Source organism: Plectrocnemia conspersa, unplaced genomic scaffold (assembly GCF_051122295.1).
Source record: "Plectrocnemia conspersa isolate PC_06_02 unplaced genomic scaffold, ASM5112229v1 ptg000013l, whole genome shotgun sequence".
In the NCBI taxonomy this organism is placed as follows: domain Eukaryota; kingdom Metazoa; phylum Arthropoda; class Insecta; order Trichoptera; family Polycentropodidae; genus Plectrocnemia; species Plectrocnemia conspersa.
This window is the reverse complement of record NW_028277177.1, coordinates 7,547,041-7,570,740: the sequence shown is the minus strand read 5'-3', so window position 1 is coordinate 7,570,740 and position 23,700 is coordinate 7,547,041. Positions and strand designations below refer to the sequence as shown.

At 29.8% G+C, this 23,700-nt stretch overlaps 1 protein-coding gene across 8 annotated transcripts in view; it reads right to left on the bottom strand.

Moving 5' to 3' along the window:
- Positions 1-23,700, bottom strand: part of LOC148227172 (uncharacterized) — a 252,069-nt gene that overhangs the window by 85,423 nt on the left and 142,946 nt on the right. Inside the window, exon 5 of one of the 8 annotated variants that reach the window (XR_015812021.1) lies at positions 7,556-7,601. The exons of the other annotated variants lie outside the window; for them this stretch is intronic. The gene's annotated coding sequence lies outside the window, so the exon portion shown is untranslated. The remainder of the gene's footprint in view (positions 1-7,555; positions 7,602-23,700) is intronic. 8 annotated transcript variants of the gene reach the window in all.

Sequence of the window (23,700 nt, the reverse complement as noted above, 5' to 3'; positions counted from 1 at the left end):
CGGGTCGGTATCAAATTCTTTAGGAGTGATATCAGAGGTTGGAAGCGGACAAGTGAAGCGGGCAAACCGAGGGCACAAAAGGTCCACAGGTAGACGCGAAGGACTACCGAGGACACCCGAAAGTGATTGAGCGAGATCATATATCGCCGCCAAAAAATCAGATTCGATCAGGATCAAATTAAAGGTGATGGAATAAGATGAATGGGAGACGTGTGTAATTATTGATAATTTGTTATAATATTTCGTTTTGGGTTTTCTAGTATTATTTATTACACACCTATGAGGTTGCGTGTCTGGAAGATACGGTGCAGCATCACGCGAGATGAAATCTGAATGCGTGAAAGACCACAAACACGCATGGGATAGATCTAAGAAATGCGATCTATATCCTTGCGTATGAAGAAGATTATAAATTATGAGTAGAGTTACGTAATTTATATAATGTGAGTGTATTATTATAAATAAATTCTCACGTATATTGTAGATAATTCTTTCAGGACATGGTAGGTGCATCAGGATAAGCAACCATGCGTTTCTAACAAAAGTTTTCGGATGTAATTATCGCATGGGAAAATTTAAAACAATCCTATCTCCGATCCTTAGTCCAATTATCGGCTTCTTTATAAGCAACTACGCTGCTTCTTTCCTGTCTTAAATTATAGCATTTATGTATTAAAGATGCCTAATGACACAATTATTACATATTCTTAAAATTCACATGATAATATGAATAAGTGGATAAGTTTACATACATATATGATACGATCAAGCACCATGTGTTTTGCGGTCGGTAAACAAATTTTCTCGAATTAAAATTGCAAAACGCCAATGTCAATGCAATCTGTTCTCGAAAGTCTCTCAGATTTGATCTGTCAGTTTGACTCTTGACAGTTATGCGGCTGCGGTGTAATGTCTGGTGATTACGGCAAAATGATTTGTTTGATGCGGTTTGAGATTCACGTCGTTAAAACGGTCCTAATCTAATTGTGGTTGGCGCAACATATTAATTCCTAATTATCTAACCGTAGAAGTGTGATTGATATTCACATTTCCAAAATGAAAATAATAGATACACAAATTCTTGTGTAACAATCACTAGACTACTATTAAATGCATAAGCTTTTAAGATAAGAGAATAGAACATATGTTAAAAAAGCAACCTAATCAAAGATTGGACTATTTCTTATTGCGTCACATATTTTTGCTACCAGACTAATTTTAAATATGCCTTCAAATGATTTAAAACTTGATCCAATGCATGTAACTATTATTTTACTATTTATTTGTGTTCATGTTCTATATGTATGAGCTAGTTTAGGCAGGGACATCATTTCAGATTTTTCCAGGGAGGGGAAGGACAAAAGTTGGCAAAACTTCCACTTCATTAAGATTCATAGTATTTCATTAAATGACATGTATTTTTATAGCCAAATTCAAGGGAGTCCCTGTTTAGAATCCGCGTCAAAAGAAATAAAATCGTGCCGTCGCCATCGCATTGGAAACGCTCGGTTGTCTAGGATAGGACTTATAATGAAAAAGAATCGAACGACGCATATCTAAACCAAATTTTGGTCATTATTTATCCTTTCTCAGAAGTTAAAAATCCACGTCAAAAGCAATAAAAGCATTGGGAATGCTCGTAACCGATTACATGTCACAAACGATACTATAAAAAAATACATGTTACATGTAACAAGTAAATAAAAATTATTCGATTATTTAACCGGTACAATACTATTAACTACATATTTTTATTTCAGTGATCATCTTTTCAGGCTACTTTTAAATGCACTTCTTTCAAATAATAATAGTAATAATAAGATAAAAATATTTATTTATCTATCTACATAGATGTCTATGTGTAAAAATAATAAAGTAAGTAAGGATTTTTATATATGAATTTATAATAGCAAACTATCTAATTTTATAAAATATATAATCTGTATTTATAAAATACAACAATACAACATTAGTTCATAAGCATTCATTATAAAACAATTGCTTTTCAAATTTAATTTTGCATGAACAATAAATCATATTTTCTGCAGGTATAATTAGCTGATTATTCAATGGATACAATAATAGTATCTATTTAGTATTTTTATTTCATTAACCCTTTGAGTAATGAGTTAATTTTTACACATTTGGTCAAAAATGATTTTTAAATCAGGTATTAAATACTAGTCTACTGACGATTTTAACTTATTTTTTCAATATTAAAATTTTTTTATTAATATTTTGTCACAAACTTTAATCAGAGTAGCTGATTGGTTTTGAAAAAAAAGAGCAAGAGAACAAAAGGTTAATATGTTTTTTTATAAATTATTACTATGTAAGATTATTAGTTTATTTTGTATGAAAATAAATATATATATATTGCAACGTTGAATTATACAAATTAAATATTAATGTCAAGTGTATCTAACTACAAATAATAGTATCATGACATAAATGGCAAATATTTTAACAATTGTGCAAAGGTCATTTGCGTTATACAAAAAACACAAAAAATTCATTCAAAATTTCCCAACATCCACTGGACCATAGTTCCCCATCTGTATTGTTATGACAATTCGTCTCCTTTGAACATCCGCTCGTTTGTGACAAAAATAAGCGAACGTACTTGAACCGATCCATTGTATAACTACATCGCGCATTAAAATCTACAACTTAACGCAAAATTAAGCACGATGCAATTAGATGCACAATGCCCTCGTTATCTTGCATGTAAGCATATCAATTAAAAGTTTAGATATTATCTAAACAAAAGTCTCGATTTATCTTAAACATGAGCGATCTTCAATGGTCACCGGTGCGGAAACAGTAGTCGGCGTGCAAAACGTTCTGAAAGGGAAACTCCTATTGTTTTCGGTCAGTGTGAACTGTACCGAGATCTAGTTGCATAATAATGAAGAACGGTTTGTTAAACTTTACTACAGTTAAGATGCGTCGCTTGAGCGAGAAAAGTTATGTACTGGGATGATTGATGATGATTCCGAGCAAGAACAATGCGTTGAATGTGTGTTATGTAAACAGTTTTTGTTCGAGGTGCGCGTTTGTCCGGTTAAATGGTTGAAAAATGTCAATCGGTAAATTCCAGACGTTCTTCTTAAGAATCAAGTTAATATCAAACTATAAAAAAATCCGATGTAAAGAATTGAATTGACTAGCTCTCATTTCTAATTAGGAAAACTTTAAAAGTTAATTGCGAAATGACGAGGGATATAATTTTGAAGATTTTTTTTAATACTTTTAAAAATAGAATTCACTGTATCTAAAAAGACTGACTTTATTTTAAGCAACTTGTAATTTTATTTACCATGAATTTTCTGCTTCTACAATATCGTACTAGAGTCTAGTATTACGGAATATATTCTAAATCCGAATATAAAATGAATATTCCAATTACGTTTATACAATAATGAATACTAACCTACTATATTAGGTTAGTATAAATCAAACATCACTAAAGCATTAAAATCAAATCCATTGACACTGTTCATATGTCATACATTTTTTGCCATTAAATTACACACAAATTACACGACTCGTTCATATAAACTCATATTAAATTACACACTCCACGTCGTTACAAAACCGTATGATTATGGCAAAATATAGACTAGATACATATTCACCATATAATAAAAAACATATAGTTTATTAGCTCCGACTTAAGGTCACATTTTTTTGTAATACGTTTATAAATTTATTAAACCCATACGATTTTTTACGCGACATCAAATTAAACTGAAAAAGAAGATTGTCAATTTTTGACTCACGTGAAACCGTAATAACAATAAATAAATCACACTCGTTCGTTTTATAACAGATTTATGTCCAATTACAAAACCCGCAGCTGGGGCCACGTCGAAAAACTGGATTTATTGTGACATGGATTTAAACGCTGGGGTCATTGGTTCAAATATGCACACTGGACGTAATTAAAAGCACACAATACAACAGTTCGTGAGCTAAACTTCAAAGTCAGCACATTTGATAAGGTTTGAAATATGGGCAGTCGAACGTGTTGCAATAAAAAAGTTCAATTTCGACAACGACGACTGCGAATTACCCACACGTAATATAATGACTGATACATGATGGTTCAAAATAAACGGAATTAAAAAAAAGTTATCTATTAGCAATAAGTACAACTGTACTATATTTTTAATCATGATACTAGCAAAAAGTATAGTTTAATTAAGGACACTTCCATTTCACTATTTATTTCATTTTGTCTATTATATATCTTTATAGATTGCAGTAAAAAACTAAACTAGTGATTTTCTTGTGTCAATATGTTATGAATAGGATTCTCTAGATAGAAATAATTCGCTCGATCTTATCGTATATAAATATAATGTTTATCGGGTGTCTACTATGACCGAAATATGCAGAACTCGTTCGCTGAACGAAACAATATAATGCAAAATCCATTTTTTATTTAATATTTTAATAGAACCATAGTACTGGATCAATACTGCTTTTTCTCAAAGATCTAATGTAATTCTATCACGATAAATTCTATGAAAAATACCAAATATGCAGCAAGAAAATAGAATCATATAAAATTGCATGTTTCAAGTTATTTCTAATGTTTTTTCCGATACATACTTTGCTATAAAAATATGTATGAAATTAGAGTGCTTTTTTATAGTCACTTAGTCAGTTATTTTTGCGCGAGTTTCAATTCGCGCTGTATCATTACGTGTACGTTAATAGGAATAAATAGATATTGAAGGGGTCGTGCACGCAATGACACCGATCCGAGAAGTATTCAAAGTCCTCAGGGCAGATAACTTCCTGGGTTGGGTCGCGGACATAAAAGTAAGATATATATAAAGAGAGAGAAAGAGAGAGATTCTATGTTTCGCGAAAGAGGAGGCTAGGTACACGAGGTGCCCATTCATGGACGAAACTCTAATGATCATAAATGCAGACAATTTCAATAACTGGTTTGGCGGATTTTACGAAGCGGTTTCTGGTGCAACGACATCTAATGCAAAACGATCGCCACGAGACCGGAGCAAATCAATGGGGATAGATACAGATTGTATACGCGAAAAGAAGAATAGTGTTAATAATTTGGCAATAAGAAATAAGTTGGTAATTAAAATAAAATTAACTAGAAAAAGATACGAAATATAATACATCTCGTTATCTCTATAAGCAAATAAATGTTCGTCCCTTTTCTTGGAATTTATATAATATAAGATATTTTACGATGCACACAGTTAAGTCAGATTAAAAGCAATCATTATTTATGATAAACTGTAACTAGATTTATAATATTAAATTACAGAATATAAACACATCATTAAGCGCTGTATATTTTTCGATTTAATAAATTCGTTATAAAATAAAAATGTAAATAATGCTACTATAAAGTATGCAAAAGACATGTAAGATTTTAAAAAGGCTGTATTTTTTAAAGAAAAAAAATAAAGGTATCTTTTCAAAGACACCTATATATTTTTATCAATTTTTATGAAATTGAATGTTAAAATCGGTAATCGGTTTTATTTAAAAGTTACTGACCTTTTAATTTATGGCCAAAGATTTTAAAGGTGATATAAAATTATAGATTACGAAAGTATGAGTTTTTAAATGCTGATTTCAGATACTTAATAGTTAATATATTATACACAATACCAGAACGGTAAAACAGTGGTTAAAATCAGCGACAAATACCTGAAAGACAGAGGTTCGAATCTTTTGTTTTTCAAATTGTATCGTGTCTAGGAGATCTAAATTAGTGATTATTATATAATTATTAATCCGGTAGATAATTTCAGAATAAGTTTTGCTAGATTTTACTAAATTAAAATCAATTTGTGCATTGTAATCTACTGATTTAACCCGCCGTTGGTCGCACGGCGGCGCAGCGCTCACCCTATCGGTTTTTTTGATGCCGTTTTTTTTTGTATGAAACATATTAACTTGTGGGTCCCTCTACTTTTCAATAATTATGTTTTCTTCAATATTGCAGGCTCAAACACGTGTTTACTAATTTGATATACATTTGGTTTTGCGTATTAGTTGTGTTAAATCAAGGATCGAGAGAGAACGTTATTTACGCGGGTTAGATTCGTGCTGGAAATTATATTTTTTGGTAGTTTCTTTTTATTATTATTTACTTTTTTGTTGTTATTATTATGTTTTTAATTTATTTTATAAATATATTTAATTTAACTCTTTTGATACATAGTATAAAAAAACTATTTTGAATTTTTTTTTCGATTCCTTAGATAATTAAAAAAAATTAAACAAATTTATCGCAAAGTTTGCAAATAAAAATATAGCAGTATTTAGGAGAGAAACCTGACACTGCGATAGTTCATCACCCAGAACCAAGTGAATAGAATCGTCCCAAATGTAATTTTTGCCCTAGGAAAAAAATCGCAAAATCCCCATCAAATGCCACATGTGCTATAACCCAATATGCAAAGAACATTCATCGGCATTATGTCCAGATTGCATAACTAAGTATTCAAGTAATCAAGATCAAAAAAAATATATATTTTTTCATGTTATTTTTAAAGTTATAAGCATATATCTAAAAAAAAAATATTTTACTTATAAAATATTTATTATTTTATTTTTCTTCTTTCGTTATGTAAATAAAAGTTTTAAAGAATTTATTTAATTTATATATACAACACTAAAATAAACCAAAAATAAAAAAAATAATAAATATTCGATATTTAAACTTAAAAACATAAAGAACTGAGAGGCGGCTATTCGCTCAGGCGCGACCAACGGCGTATGCAACACTCGCGCGACCAACGGCGGGTTAAGCTATAGTAATAGTTAATAATTAATAAAACTTTGCTTTCAGTCTGGTATCTCACAACTTACTTAGTAGTTGTTGGTTGTGTTTACCACGTTGTAAATTGCAAAGCATTGGGTTTACAACGCATGTTGTTACAAAAAATCAACTATAAATAAATGCATTTAGTTATTTTATATATTTTTAGCAAACCAAATTTCAGAAATATCATTGATAAAATTTTAAAGAATTGAATTTTACAGCCATGTAATATGCAATATAAAACATGTGTGTATATTATACAATTGTGTAATAAAATCTACAGTTTAATTTCGTTTCATAAAATATTTTTTAGCTATAAAATCACTTCATTGTTAAAAATACAATTTTTTAACGAGTCTGTTTGATCAGCGTAGCGTATAATTTTAGTTAAAAAGACGAATTTATTATCGCGGCGAACCGTTTGAAAAATCTAGTTCAAAGGTTTAATTGTTAACGACGAGAGAATAAATAAAAAAAATGCTATTAAAACCAGATTTTCATGATATACAACCGATTATGTTTACGATGAGACGCTTCGAACAATGAAGGCTCGTGCTATTAGATACTATTTATATTAGACGAAACACAATAGGTTTGGAAAATTATGAAAAGTCGTTAAGTTCAATCAATATCAGATCGACTACATTTTTACAATACGATTGATGTTAATTGTGATTGTTTATGGCATTAAATGGGTCGTTGATACGAAATAATTGCGTTAATAAACTCGTGATCACTCACCGGAAGGCAATGAAACAGAGTAGAACAAGTTGATGATTCGACTTACCTGTAACAAAAATTAAAAAAATGTTATTAATTTTAATATAAGAATACATAACATGACAATGAGTATATAAAAGTAAAAAATCTGAGATGCATTATTTCACGTAAATTATCTCGACTTTCGAAGCAAAGTATTTCTCGCGCGCACAAAAAAATCACTGTAATCGTCTCGCCGATTTTCTCGTGTAATAAATTGACGAATTATCTAGAAAAGGTTCGAGACGTTTTACGGGTTTACAAAAACATATATATATAGAGAGAGAGATAAGACAGATGTGTACATTGTGTGCACGTACCATAATTGCGAACGGCGTTCGCCGATATAAGTCATTATAGAAAACTCGACGTGCACTTTCTCTTGACGTATCACGAGATGGGATGCTGTGAAGATGTAAAAACAAATATGCGCCGATTGACGGGAAAACGTCGTTAGTCGAGAAGACGATAAGTGTGAGACGATGTCTTGTTTGTAAAGAAAGGAGAACTGTGTTAATTAAGGAAAATGTTTTTGTAAAATTATCAAATACTGCATATAAAACTTTTACAATCAACATAAAGTAGATCCGATTATATTATAAAAAAAATAATTGTTTAACATAAAGTTGACAATTATTACAGATTGCTGTCGTTGTAATTAGCAGAACTGCTATTTATTCCTTAGCTATTTTGCTCTGCAAATAAGAGAGTCGTTTTTATATTTTTTAGACCACTTGAATATAGTGTCAAAAAAACAAATTCATTTTTTGTACAAGCTCAACATGAAACACAATACAATTAAAAAGTTAGAAGATGTTTGTCACCGGTTTAAGATTAAGCGTTTTAGATACTTTAACCATTAAAATAATACCACAGGAATAATTGATTTTATTAAAAAAATGTTAAAGCTAACTAAAAAAAATCCGACACTAAAAATAGTCTATGATATAATAATTCAAGACATTAAAATATCTTCATCCATGTATTACTAGCATCTGCCAGATAAATTATATTTTCACTAGTAAAAATGAATTTTTAATTAAAAATAATATTCACTGGTGAAAATGTATTTCGATATGATTTCACTGAAATTATATTTTTAGGATTAATTTGAAAAGTTTTTTTTAGATTTTTCAAGGGATTACTCGAGAATTCAGAGACATCATTTCAGCATTTTTAATATATTTTTTCATTAAGATTCATTTGATTCACTTAAATAACATGCATTTTTTCGTGGAACGACGCAGACGAAACCCGTGTTGTTGATATATCTGCGTCCGGTCTGAAGTTTTCGATACACAATTTTTACCCTTTTTATGATAGTGATGACTTTCATACATATTTACAATCCGGAAAAAATGAAGGTGTAAGCGATAAATTGAAAATTATTTGAAACGGAGATTATAATATTTAACATATGTAAGTTAATCTGATATTATATATCTTGAAATGTCATTACTTCACTCAAAGCAATCATTATAAACTTAAGGGTAAGTTTACGACTAAAAATTTACAGATCAGATTTACAGCTTTGTAAAGGTAAATCCGCAATAAATTCCGCGGAACCAGTTCGCGTGAATTTGAAACGCCCCCATAAATTATATTTTTTTATTATTATTTTATTTATATATACATAACACACATAAGTGGCTTTTTCCCTTTTTCTTAATGCAGCCGATATCTAATGATAGTCGACCGTAATAAACACAGGAACTGGTAAAACGTGACAAGAATGATCCGACCACTTTCTCGGGCCGTCATCGAAACACCGGATAGAAAATTATTTAACGTGACTTTTGCGATAATGGAGGTATGATTTTACCTCAAAGGGTGACCGACTGTTGCGATTTAATAATTTTCTTCACGATCGAACGAAAACAACGCCACTTTCATCGTGATCTGCTGAAGCGTCGTTTATTGGAGTGTAATTTCTGGAATTATGGAATGCCATCGGATAGCAATTTTACATAGTGCATATACCTCTGAGCTACCGACGATGAGGATTTAAATTGCAAGAAGAACAAGTTGATAACGAGCAAACACCGCTGAAGTTATTTATGCATGATAATGATGATATGAACAGCTCGATGGCTCAATGCTTTAGGTGTAAGTCTGGAGAGAGAATCAGTAGACTATGCGTTTTGACTTTTGACTTTAAATTCATTAAAATATCCCCACTTTTTACTTTTTAGAATTGTCTTTAATGCCTTAAAGTCAATATACATGAATGAATTTCACTTATTTGTAAATCAATTTTTGAAAATAATATATAGCAGACATGATTTTATTTGCAAAGAAACAACAACACCTCTGTTCAGATATTGATATATAATATTATTTGCTTTAAATAATTAAAACCAATAAATAAGTATACTACGGCATCTAATGAAGTGAAAACTAAATAAAAAAAGTAGGTCAAGAACAGTATGAGTTGATTTGAGGAAGAATAAGTGTGCTTTAAATCTACATCTGCAATTACCTATAATGGTCTGCGAGGTAAACTTACACAGCAATTTTAATTATTTATTCACTAATAAATAACACGAGGTGTATCTCTAGATAGCTTCTGTTGCTTTGAAATATTGCCATGGAAAACTGTTCCTCTTACACGCCACACACGTCTAAATATATTTTATCGTATATAGTATAAATACTGCATACACGGTAATCACAGATGATCCTGTCGCAGCCCATCGGGTTATTAATCGGCATTAACCCCGTGGTGCTCGTACGATAAATTCCAAAGTCACTCCTCTCGTAATCGATCTATGCATTTTTATTTTAATAATTCCGCGTCGAGTGAAAGTACTTGTATGGTAATAATTGAAAAACCAGTTTTCCGTCACACGCCCGGCGCTCCTCTCCTGAAACGGAAAATTTGCATCCGACCATAATACAGCCTCCTATCGCAAGTCATCCGGTTAATCTTGCGGTCGGGGATGTTAAGTGCCATGAAATCGTCTGCCTCTTTATTCCATACAACCATACACATCCGTCGGTAGACCGCGAGAGTCGGCCATTAATAACATTCATTCACCAACTAGCTTATGCAACTCATTTCTTTGATGAATAAAAATAAATAAATATTTTAGGCTCAGTCAATCGAAAGAAAAAAAGTGTTTCCGAGTCACATTTGAACGCTTTCTCTACTATGGAAGTACGCTTTATTAAGATTGCATCATCGATTAATGCTTAAATTGTATTATTCAAAGAAAAGAGAACAAAGAATATGGTTTTACTAAAACAATTAAAAAATATACTGACTAAGATGCAAATCTAATATCACAAAAAGGACTAATGTTTAGTGTTTTTTATTGTAAAAAAGCCAAATCTAGGAATTTTCATTTCTTAAGAAATTTACTGATTTCTCAAGAATTTTTTTAGTTAAGAAATTAATTTGTGCGAATATTTTGGAATGGTTTTCAACTGCTGAATTTATATATATCGCTGCATAAGGAAAGGTGGGTTATTATTTTCATATTATTATTAAAATAATGTTGCTTAAAAAAAATATTTTTCGGTGAAATAGTTTGGTTTGTAAAACTTTTTATTCGATTAAATTATTGTAAAATAAATATATAATATTGTCTATAATATACTAATAAATAACACGTGGTATACATTAATATAATGTTAAGCTAAGTTTTGTGTTCCAGATTCCATTAATGAATTTCTATGGTGAAAAATATTTTTACCCTCCCCGCAAAACATAGTTTAGCTCTGATTATTTATCTGCATTTTTAACAGTCGATTATTATTTTGCCAATTATGTGTGACCCGTACTTATATCAGTTGGCAATTCATAAAAAATATTTTTAACCACACAGCAGATTCATAATTATATGGAATTCTATAGATTTTGACAAAAAAATATGATATGATAAAAAAAAACTAAAGAAACTAATTTTAAAAATTAACATTTTTAACTAATGTTTTACTTTTTAGTTTTTGAACCTTTTAATATAACAATTTAATTAATAATATATTATAAAATATAATAAAATATATAGCACCCTACACTACATTAAAAACAATTGTCGCTAAATTAGCAATTCCAATATAACAGATTTCAGTAGCAAGAGGATTAATACTAGAGTCTAAAAATCACAGTATAAATTTTAAGATACATTAGTAAATCATCTATTGAATTTCTCGAAATAGTTATTACAAATTTAGAAGTATCCCAATATTGTTTTTGAAAGCTTGTTTAGGCAAAGGACCGTGAGATTTCGTAGTAAAATATTTATAAAAAGTACATTGCCCAATATAGACAATAGTGTTTTGCAAATTCAGTCGTGTCTGGGAGATCGAATTTAATGATTATTATATAATTATAATTCTGATCAATCATCATAAATTAGGTTTACCTACATTCTTTTTACATAGTTATCGACAAGGCACGTTTCAGACTGTCGATTATAAATAAGCATCAATTCAAAGCATTTGAATGTATTTACTTGATAGTCGTAAATTACCGTATATTTTAAACATTTGATAAATAAATAAATGTGAAAAACCCTTATATATGGCTTAGGAAGTGTATGCAGTCGTATAGCTACAGAAAAACTGCTATTGAGCAAAGAAACGCGTTTAACAGGCCAATACATACAATTAAGAACAAGGCTTTATGATGAGAGTAAAATTAATTTATTTAGGCCAGATTGGATTATGTGGAAAATGTGGAAAAATATATAGCGAATAATTTCTTCAGGAAAATGTGCGAAATCCAGCTAACCAAATGATCTGGGGTCGCTCCTCATATTCCGGATTGGAAGGTATACACTTCATCAAAGAAACAATGGATTATAAAAATATACTTTTTTCATTCCTATGTTGGATGAAAAAAAATATAATAGAAATTCAATCCATTATCAGACAAAACTAGTCATTAAGGTTTATTGACCAATTCGATGAATGCAATAAATGCAAAATACAATATCTAAGAATATAAGCAAAAAAATTAAAACTAACCCTAGAATATCTTTGGGGCATAAATAAGATGAATATTTAATTGCACAATTCAATAAAAAATTAAAAACTTACAAAAATGATTGAAAGAATATGTCTCGGCGAATTAGATCATAAACTTTGAATAATTTCATGCTTTTCGTGTTTTAGAATTATTAATTGCTTCAACAAAACAATAATATTATTTTAAATACTAGAATATAAAAAAATGTGCACGATAACAATAACATAATAATAATAAAGAACACGAAGAACTATCGCATTAATAAATATATTATATCAAAACATTTCCTTATACTACAAGGTGTATACTAAATTATTTTAATGAGCTATTGTAGATCGTGATGTAGATTTAGGTGAAAAATCACTTTTGCACGTTCACTATAATAAATTAAGAGAGTAATAAAAATAATCATTAAATAAATTTTATTATATTTATTCACTCACAGTGTAAATAATATCTTTTAAACGCAGCGCTTAAGCACGAGAGTAATAACACCAGATTACCATAATGAATAATTTGCAACATTATAAATGTATTAGCGCATAAAGGAGTTATGTGTAAATATAAATAACAATAAAAAAGCTTTGGCTTAATGTTATACGAGAGATATTAAGTTAATTGAAGTTGCTTGTAATGCGATACGCTGATAGTAAACTTAAGAAGGTTTTCTTCCATATGATTATTTTTAATCGTACCTGTATAAGTTATATAAACTTAAACAATAATAGTATTTCAATGTAAATTGTCAGATTTATTAAAACGTAATCGTAAACTGTTGATTAGATTAGAAAATCTTGCCTTACGTTTATGAGAATTGTAAAAAATAATGGTTAATATATGTATTTATCCTTATTGAGCTTTCACTATACATAATTTATAATATGTATTTGAACAAAATATAAGATCAAATAATAACTATACAGTTTAATATAAATAAAAATATACGTAAAGCTACGCAATTATATAATAGAGTACTTGAGTACAAATACACTACACATTCTATAAATATAAATTATAAAAAAATTACATGTTAAGTCACTTTAGGCTTTTAAGTGCAATTACGAAATTGTCGTAGATAATGCATAGGTGCAGAAATATCAAACAAACCTACTGTTGACATTAATTATTATTTATTTTGCACTTTATACTTAAATTATTAATGTTGAAATGTGTAAATTGTTGTGGTTAAAAATAGATGTTACGTGTGGACAAATGACTCCAAAGTGTTAAGATATTTTTTGTAGAATTATATTTAAACGTGTAAAAATATAACTTTAATTATAAATAAGTAGTAACTGTAATACACCATAATCTTGAATTACTTTGCTGCGATAAATTTTAAAAAGGCTCAGAACTTTTTGAAATCGCGAATCGAGTTATGCAAAATAATTTGTGAAGCAGAAACTTTTTTGATGCATTTTTGCCTTTAGTTAAAAGCAGATCAAGTTACTTATTTTAAAAAAAAAAACATGTCAAATTTAGAGACAATGTTTCAAGAACTGTATAAATACACATACCATAAATTATCGTTACATAAACGTTAACCTTTTTGGCTCAAATACTTGTCGCTGAGCATTCATCATAGTGACATTTCTGTGTCAGAAGCAGTGAGCGCATGCGCACTCGCATACCGTTCATATCACATATATTCATCTTTCGTTTGCGAATATAACCAAGTTATGAACTTGACTGCATTGTTAAGTCACGCTCTGTATATAGCCGCGGCGGAACGGTGGACGAGCACGCATTGACAACAGAAAACGGAACCGGGTCGAGATGAGATACTACTGTGGGTATGAAAGAAGAAGATAAAAAAACGGACAATTTTCTCACAAATCGATTCTCGGGAAGTGCATCTAAGAAGCGTCCAATTTGATGCCGCCGACGTAACGTTACGTGACTGTCACGTGTCCGTTATGCAACGAACACGTGACTGTCGACAACTATTCGTATGGGTTTGTGTTTGAGAAGCGCTGACGTTAACAAGGTTTCCTGTATTTGTAATACGAATATATTATGGTGTATTATATAATAAATCGTTGAATATAATTCTGCGGATTGCACTATAAACATGCAGGTCCGTTTAACTTTGATTTGACATTCAATCTTCTAGCAATCAGAATTTTATGTATATACATAAGAACTTTATTTAAATAACTAAATATATAAATGAATTATTTCTGGTTTATAGGTCCGCGGGGGTGTGATTTCCAAGAAATAGACGACGGAAAGCTAGTAACGATTTATTTAGTATAACATACATTGCATGGAAGAGTATTGCTTTTATTCGAGCGCTGGTGGAGAAGCTGGCGGAGAAATGATGTCCTCGGAATGGACCTCTGGAAGCAGAACGTGGTCGTGATCGATCGTTTAGGTCTCTTGTGAGCCACTCCTCCTCGTAATCCGCCGATACATCTGTATCTGTTCCTCTCTAACTGATCGACCTTATGTATCGTAAGTTGGAAAGCTCTCCGACGAATCATAACGATGCAGATTCAACCAAATAAATTACTATCATCTGCATTTTTTATAAGTAACTCGATATACAAATCAGCAGAAATAGCATCATATATGACCAATTGAATGTGCCACACAGTTCATGGCAGCGAATTAAAAAGAGTAATCGAATTTATGCGATAGCCAAACTATTTTTTTTAAATAGATTATTAGTAATCTTGTTGAAGATAACTGGGCATTAAAAATCATTGCTTTATACAAGTTTATGTTTAAATACTGAAGGCTTTATACAAAAACTTTGTCTTGAAAATATATTTACTGAAACTGTTAATGATTAATTTCTATATATTTTTGCTAGTTTTTAGCGCAACACTGAAATATAAAATAATGATTATTGTATAAATATATAAGCTCTATAACAATTTATAGCATATAAAATTGATTACAAGAAATTAGTTTTAAAATCAAAAGATTTTAAAGTCTAATTTGTATTTTCTTTATGTATGTTTTATTATATATTTATACATCCCGTTAAGTTATTATATATTATTTTATAATTCTGAGGTAGAAATGTTTGTTAATAAAACAGTACGTGATTATACTTTAGATAAAAACAAGAATTATCACGTGTGCATCAAACGATCCCATTATCATAATTTAAAACCCTTATACGTTGACAATAATAGGAAAATATATTTTTTACTACGGCAACAATGTAAATGCATTACCGAGAATAGTCCATTAGAAAGATGCCAGTGTGTGGAGAAAAACTTATTCGCCTCATTGTGATTCTCTGAGTGTGACGGGACGATTGTTTTGATGATGTCTTGATATCTAATATGGAAACCAGCATGGCTAAACCTAGGGCATATAATGCGATTAAGCCTACTTGTCAAGATCGCTACATTTTATTTACATCGCTGAACTTGTTGACTCGATACTTATTTAATGAAATATGTATATACGAAAGTTATAAATTATTTGCATTGTATACAAAATATAGATTAGAAAAGTGAGTCGGCTCATTTGAAAGCTCCTTTGCTTGGCTTTGGATGTGTAATACGCGAATCGACAAGAAAGGAAGGCAGTCTGACGAGATAAAAGGGTTGACAAAAACGACACTACACCAAAGTAGTGGACTAGTACTTACAAGTAAGGCCATATAAAGAGCCAGCACTGAACAATACTCGTCCGAGTGAGATTTGTAAGCGGCTTTCACGTTATCCGCGAAACGTATTGCTTAATATAGACAAATTTAATTTTAAATACGTAACCAAACATTCATTAAAAACTATTTAAAACAACAGATAACGCTCATCAGCAAACGAGTCTGGTAATCTCATAGTGATTGACAGCTTAGCCATTAAGTTGCATAAACAAGGCTTCTTAAAAAAAAGCTTTATTGCATAATTAACCATAAAAGCTACAATACATGATATTAATAATATCTGACGTGTTTATGACAGTCCTCGGCGGATAATCTGATTTGTAAGCCGTTGACAAGCCCTGACCGAGCAGAAGCGCGGCAAGAACTAGACCGTTTTATTGAGATGAGCCGGCGGGAGGGTAACTCGGTAACCTGTCATCCTTGGAGCAGGTTCCCAGGAGAAAGAAGCTTTGTAGAAGAAGTCGAAGACCGAGGGGATCACAGAGATTGCCGCGATACGAAATGGAAGTTATTAAAGCCAATGACACCATGACTTAAACGGGAGACGCACATACGGAATTGCACCCGTATTACCGCGAATGTGTCCAAGACAGGAAATAATAAATTATGCAAGCCGCAAAGTGTTTATGTAATATCGTATTAAAAGTTTTTTAATAATATAAAAACACTCTTAAACGAAGAGGTATTTTATAAATTGGTGTTTAATTAGATACTCGAATTATTTTTCCATTACTGTATAAAAAAGTTTGACGCGACTCTCATAAATGAAAAGAAAATACAAGGGCTAGAAAATATCAAGTGTACTAGTGATCGATCTATACTTGTTTCCATAATGATATGCAATAGACAGTTATGAACAGGAGGAAAGCCCCCATTGCGGATAAATATCCAAGATGACTATTAAGCATGCCGAATAGTAGGAGCGTGGGCGTTTCGTTGTTATACTACATTAGTCAAACAAATTGCCGGGACACGAAGGGCGGACTATATTGTATAGGTATTATCACGCCATTTTACAAATGACAGTATGTAAACACAATCATGAATATTATAATGTAAGTTACGGGAGTATCATGGGCGATATGTTCATTCTTCGACACGCATGACAGCCTTGAATAATTGATGTATTCAAATTTGATTATACGCGATGTGCTGAATTATACTGATCTATTTATTTGTAATGATGACTAAAATAAAATTGAAGTATAAATATTTTTCATCAACTATATCTCGCTTCTCAAGAGCAAGTTCAAGCGTAGAAAAATAATCGAAATTATTATTATTAAATGTTACTTTGCATGTAAAAGAGTCGCAACGGTAATAAATGACTAAAACAAGAAATACATGCATAGGTACGTCTGGAAAACTGTCCCATGGCGTCTAGGTATATTATCATCAGCAATATCGTCGAGTATCGTATTTAAGCATGCAAAGTATAGAGAGGTATGAATAAGTAAAGGTGTTATTAAATTATTGTGTAATATTTTATATCATAAATCATCTTACGCCATTAAAGAGCAAGATTTCATATTTTTACATTTTATTATAGACGTTGATTAAGAATCAAATTTAAATGCATGGTTTTAAGGTAATGCATATTTAAATTGAACAAAATAATAATAAGTAAAAATTACTACTAAATAAGTTAGTGTGTATTACCAGTAAAGTTGTATTTTTGCTAGTATAAATATAATTTCACTAATTTACACAATTAAAATGGATGATCATGTACACGTATTTCCACATAATGACATAATTTGACAAAATAGCATATTATTTAAAATAAATTAAACCATTGCGTTTGATTTATTGTATTTAAAATAAACCAAAAATAATTAAACTAATGAAAACTCTAAAATTATATTTAGTTTCAAAACTTAATAATAGTAATAGTGAAATGATATGCTGCACTAAGCTATTAATCAAAGGTATCAAACTATGGTTAGTTTTAAAATTTTCGATAGATCAAGCTATGTTTGGTTAATTCGTTTAAATTAGGTTTGGGTTTGAACATCAAATGAACCTTTCGCAGCTGTCAAATTGCGTTTTATTTTGCATATAATTTCACTGGCATTTATTAATTAAATTATATTTTTGGTATACCGGTCAAATTGTATTCGGATATGATTTCACTAAAATACCAGTGAAAATATAAACAATTCACTGTAATATATAAATGGAGTGAAAACGTATTTTTTACATTTTAATTATGTACATATTTATAATACGAATATAATTTACTGCTGTAATTTAATGCAATATTTACTTTAAATCGATTTTGTAATATGTTTTTTGTAAAGTTTAACTTATAATTGCTTTATTTTATTATAATTAAATTTGCACAAAAATTTTCAATTTATTAAAAATAAATATATTTTTGTCTAATGCTTGATTTTATGAATTTAAAAATATTTAAGTATTCACTACTATTTAAATATTGCAAAAACACATGTTTTTCATCACAAAGATAAGAACAAATTAATAGATGTTTTAATTTATTTTATATATAATATATTGGTATGCAATAAATATTTTTTTTTATTTTAATTATTTGCAATCTTTACAACGAAATTATCAAAAAATAACTGTAACAATTTATCGTTTTTTTAATAATAAATGTTTAGGAAATTTGAAGTGAAGCAGATAATAATATGATTAATATAGTCAAGTCAGGTAATAATTATAAATGATCAATTGAAGCTAATGAATAAATGCAATAAATCTAAGTATTTATCAAAGAGTTTGTTCTAATATTTTTAAGCTCGATTTAAGACTTGATTTGTATAACAAAATATAAAATGGTTAGGTTAGGTTAGGTTATGCTATAAAAAATACAAACGATAATATAAAAAACAATTTATAAAAAAATAAAATAATAAGTTATAAAAAAATTATAATTTATAAATAATTCAAAATGTCTTTTAAATTCAAACAGTACGAAATGTGAAATATTTCGTATTTTTTTTTTAACTATTTTATTTCATGTCTAGCAATGTATATTATAATTATCTGTTGTATATAAACATTTAGATGAAATATAACTAAACATTAAATTAAAAAACAAGCCTTTAATAATTATTGACCATTTAATAACTGCCCAAATGAAACAATAATAAAATTATTATTCCATAAAAAATAAAAGATCTTATTAAGTTTATTATATACTATGAAGTATGCTTCATAAAGACACTATATTTAAAATATACTCAATATATATATATGGCAATATTTTTTTAGTTTAAGTTTGAAGTAAAATTAATCAAAAAGAAACAATATCGTTTACACATATGTATATGTATGTGAAATATGTTTTATTATATTTTATTGTAAAACATAAGTGCAAAATTATTAGTGTTATTCGCCATCTACAATGGCATTAGAATATAAATATAAATTTTCAGATAACAAATAACCCTTTCAACTAACACAATAGATAGATTTATGGCATTATAAATTACTGCATAATATAATATTAACATATTTAAGTACAGTATTGAAAATAATTACTAGGCACTATATTTACAACTTCTTCAATTCACAAAGAACAAAACGAGAAGTATTTTCACGCTGAATATTCCAATCAATAGATATATTGTGTTTCGCTACATAAACACTTTTATTGAGCGCTGAAATCGGTTATGCATGCTTCAAAGTTACGAGCGCCGGTTCTTTTGTGTATGCTTTTGAACAATTCGAGATTTATTTAACAACTTGTTATACAATGGCTACTTGTCTATCGTATATGGTTGTTGTGTATATCGCAATTTTACACAAACGAACAAGCATAAATGGGACACTTTTGTACTGCAAGATATTAAAGGGAATTAAAAGGTATTGTATTTATAAAATACTAAATACCACAATCGTGATACACCTGGTTTATGCTGTGACTTCAGGTTTCAAATATTTTCAAAGATGCGAATCGAATAACTGTCTCGTGGGTCATATCAATAATTTCTAGCGAGACATGCATGCGAAACAGGGTATAAGAACAATGTCCTCTTGTACTGTCGTAGGTATAAACGCGGTAAAGCACCGTGTCCTGTGGTTTAACATCGATGGCCACGTTCCGCAGATTGCAATTTCCATCGTGGGCGTGCTAGCTGGGCTCGTTACTTTATTAGTTTACTGTTAACGGACGATTGTGTGGCGCTCTTGCTCTTTTTACACATAGCTGCGATTTAAGTTGGCTCGAATAATAAACAACAATCGCTATTCCAAAGGGCATAGGAATTTAAAGTACAATTAAAAAACTGTAACTGACTACCCAGATTTTAAATTGATGCTGAAAGACGACTAAATATATTTCTGCAAGATATCGTGGGCCATCCATTAATAATACAAACGGTGAAACTAAGGGTCAATAAAGTAAGATTAATTATTTTTTAGTATGCCTTCTACATCATCTCTTTATAAAACTTGTGAAATAAAAAGGTAAAATATATTAGCAAATAGCGTTATACGATAAAAGAACAGATACAAATCACATCTACAGGTGTGCATTGTCCCACACGAATTGAACCAAAACCGTGCACGAGAAAATGTCAATATATCGATGCACAGTATTGTGCAGACAACCAGCCTTTGAGAGAGAAGAGTTGGCAAGTGCTCCAGTTCTAGACTTTACTGGTTAGAACAGTGAACGCGACCGAGAACTATAACAACCTACCGGACCTCACATATAAACAGGAGTAATGATAAGTATATCAAACGTATATATTAGAGCTAATAGTAGGAAATAAACCCAAACTTGGCATCTCTTTCTCAATTATGAATAATGATGAAAAGGATAATTCTCGAACTGACTGTGTTAACGCAAATGTGGTATAATATACGACGATCCAAAAAAAAATATATCACTACAAAGTAAAGCGACGTTCAAAATGGAACATATTATAAACGTTCTCATTAACAAAATAAATTCAATAAAAATGAAAAGGAATAAATCACAATTGATTTCAAGTTTCTGAATCGTCTTGAAACTATGTACTAAATTGCAGTAAAATGATTATATAAAAGAAAAATCTACACATGAAAATGAACTAAACATCTCCAAGGTGAAAATTAGTTAATGAATTAAATGTTTCAAACAGTGTCAAAATAAGAACAAAAACTCTTGTCTGAAAAAAGCCAGCAAAACAGCGGCTTTAATTGTTATTTTATCACATGATTTTAAAATTTCAGAAAACAGTTACTGCATTTCAGTATATTTGCTACTCTATTCTCAGTTGAAATCGACACATTACCTACGATCTTGCAGATTTAATGTATAGATAAATAATTTTAAGAATTGTATTTTTTAAGACATACACAAATGTATAACTTCATAATGAGAAATACTATGAACTATAAAAATACGTTCTGTTTATGACGTTTCTTTTGAACAGTATGTTAATTTTTTTCCGTATGAAGCATACAAAAAATAGATTTAAGACAAAATTTTAGACAAATATCTTTAAAAACAAATCATTAAACTGGATAATAATGCAAACTCAATGTTCAAATTAAAAACAATATATGTAAAAAGTAAAGCATTTTAGGAAGTAAATATTAAATTCTAAAATGCTCAGAAGATTTAAAAGTTTGATTTGTTACCATTAACTTTATATTGAAATGGTACATCTATTCCGTTTAAAAGATATCATTAATCTCTCCACATTAAAACCAAATTGTGAATTTTCTGTATATTTTTAAGAAGAACGTTTTCCATACAATTGCAATACTAAATAAAAATAAAAATAAAATATACATATTTAATTACATAAGATTAATTCATATTTTGTCATCGATCTGCTGCTACTGATTTTCTATCGAGTAAGATTATAATAAGAATTTTATGTGATCATAAATATAACATTGACGAAACACTTTCTAAAGCTCTACAGTAATTTATCCTATTAAATATAAACAATTTAGATGATTGTATCATAATAGAACATAAACAGATAATTTAACTATACTAAACGCCTCGAGTAATTCAACACTAACCGCAATAAAACAGGACACAAAATTAGATCTTGGAGTGAAAGTGAGAGAGACTAAAAAAAATAATATAAAACTGTCCGGCGATAATGAAGAAAAGTGAAGTAGAAACTTTTTTCTATTCAATTAGCGCCGGTGGCTTCTCAATTTGGACATATAATTTCCAACGTGCCATTATGCGATTATCGATTTGGAAAGTTGGACGATTACCTCAATAAAGGCGATGACTGTGTTTTTTTTTGACGTGTGAAGTAACCGCGATGTACGTACGAAATTCTTGTAATCATTATGAAGATGCGAAAATTGATTGGCGATTGAATCAAACACAATTGTGTGTATTCACGAGTTTCACTTCTGTGTATTTTTAATTGATTGAAAAGATATAAATGTATTACAATATAACATAGCAAGATGTTTTCACATACATACTGCTAATTTGCGTAAATGGCGCATTTAAAAGTATCAAATTGGGAATTAAAAAAATGATCGTGAGGTGGGAAAAGCGTTTTTTGCTCCATTAAAAACCAACCTTTATCATAGGATTAATGTTTTGTAGTATTTTATGGAAAACACTAAATGGTAAGTTATTGAAAAGCTGTTATATTTTAAATTTCATATCTATTTTATGGTTGTAATACCAAATCTCTAATGATTACTGACTTTGATTACTTCCAATATATTTTTTTTACTTAATGCAAGTACTAAAATATATAATAAATAGTTAGCTTCAAGACATCCCATAAAATAGATGTATGTATCACACACATGTAAGCGTAGGACGCTCAAAAAGTGGTCTAATCTCAATAAGAGATTATTTCGAAAGCCCAAAAGCATTAAATAAGCTCCGCAGCATATAAATTAAACAATTAATACGCCCACCGTTAATGTCAATCCTAAACTAAAGATCCATACGCATCAGCATTTCAATGGCAGTCGACCGTCATAATTGTCGTGTCATTCCATCGTTAATATACATATACTATATATAGTATTTGTGACCTGATTTTCTCATGTAGATATAGTATAAGCACACGAACAGGTGTATAAAACGCCAACGTGCGCTTTATTGGTGCGAATTTATTTGCACGCATTAAAACGTCACTAGACATTAAGGCAATATCTATACATTATTTAATATGGTTCTGTATCCTGTAATTTATATCTAGCCGCCTGCGATTAGATTGATTGATTCAGCTCATGTTTAGATGGTAAGAAAAAATATCGAAAACCAATTAAGACTGGTTGCTGTTTCCTCACGCGTTGTATAACCTACTAGTGTAATAATTTAGCTGCGCGATAAAATTGTATATAGTTTAAGTCGATAAATAACAACATTCATTGTTGTTCGCAGTTGGACCGTGTTGTTAGATAAAACGAGGCAAAAATCGAACAGACGTCGGTCGATTAAACGCCAGTGTTCTATTCATCGCAGTTTTCTTTCTTATATTATAGCGGAACTTTTTTGTGACGGTAAGCTAAAGAAATATGGAGGTGTTGTTGTATTGAACGCTTTTTTAAAAGAAGGGTAAAGTAATAAATTAAATAAAA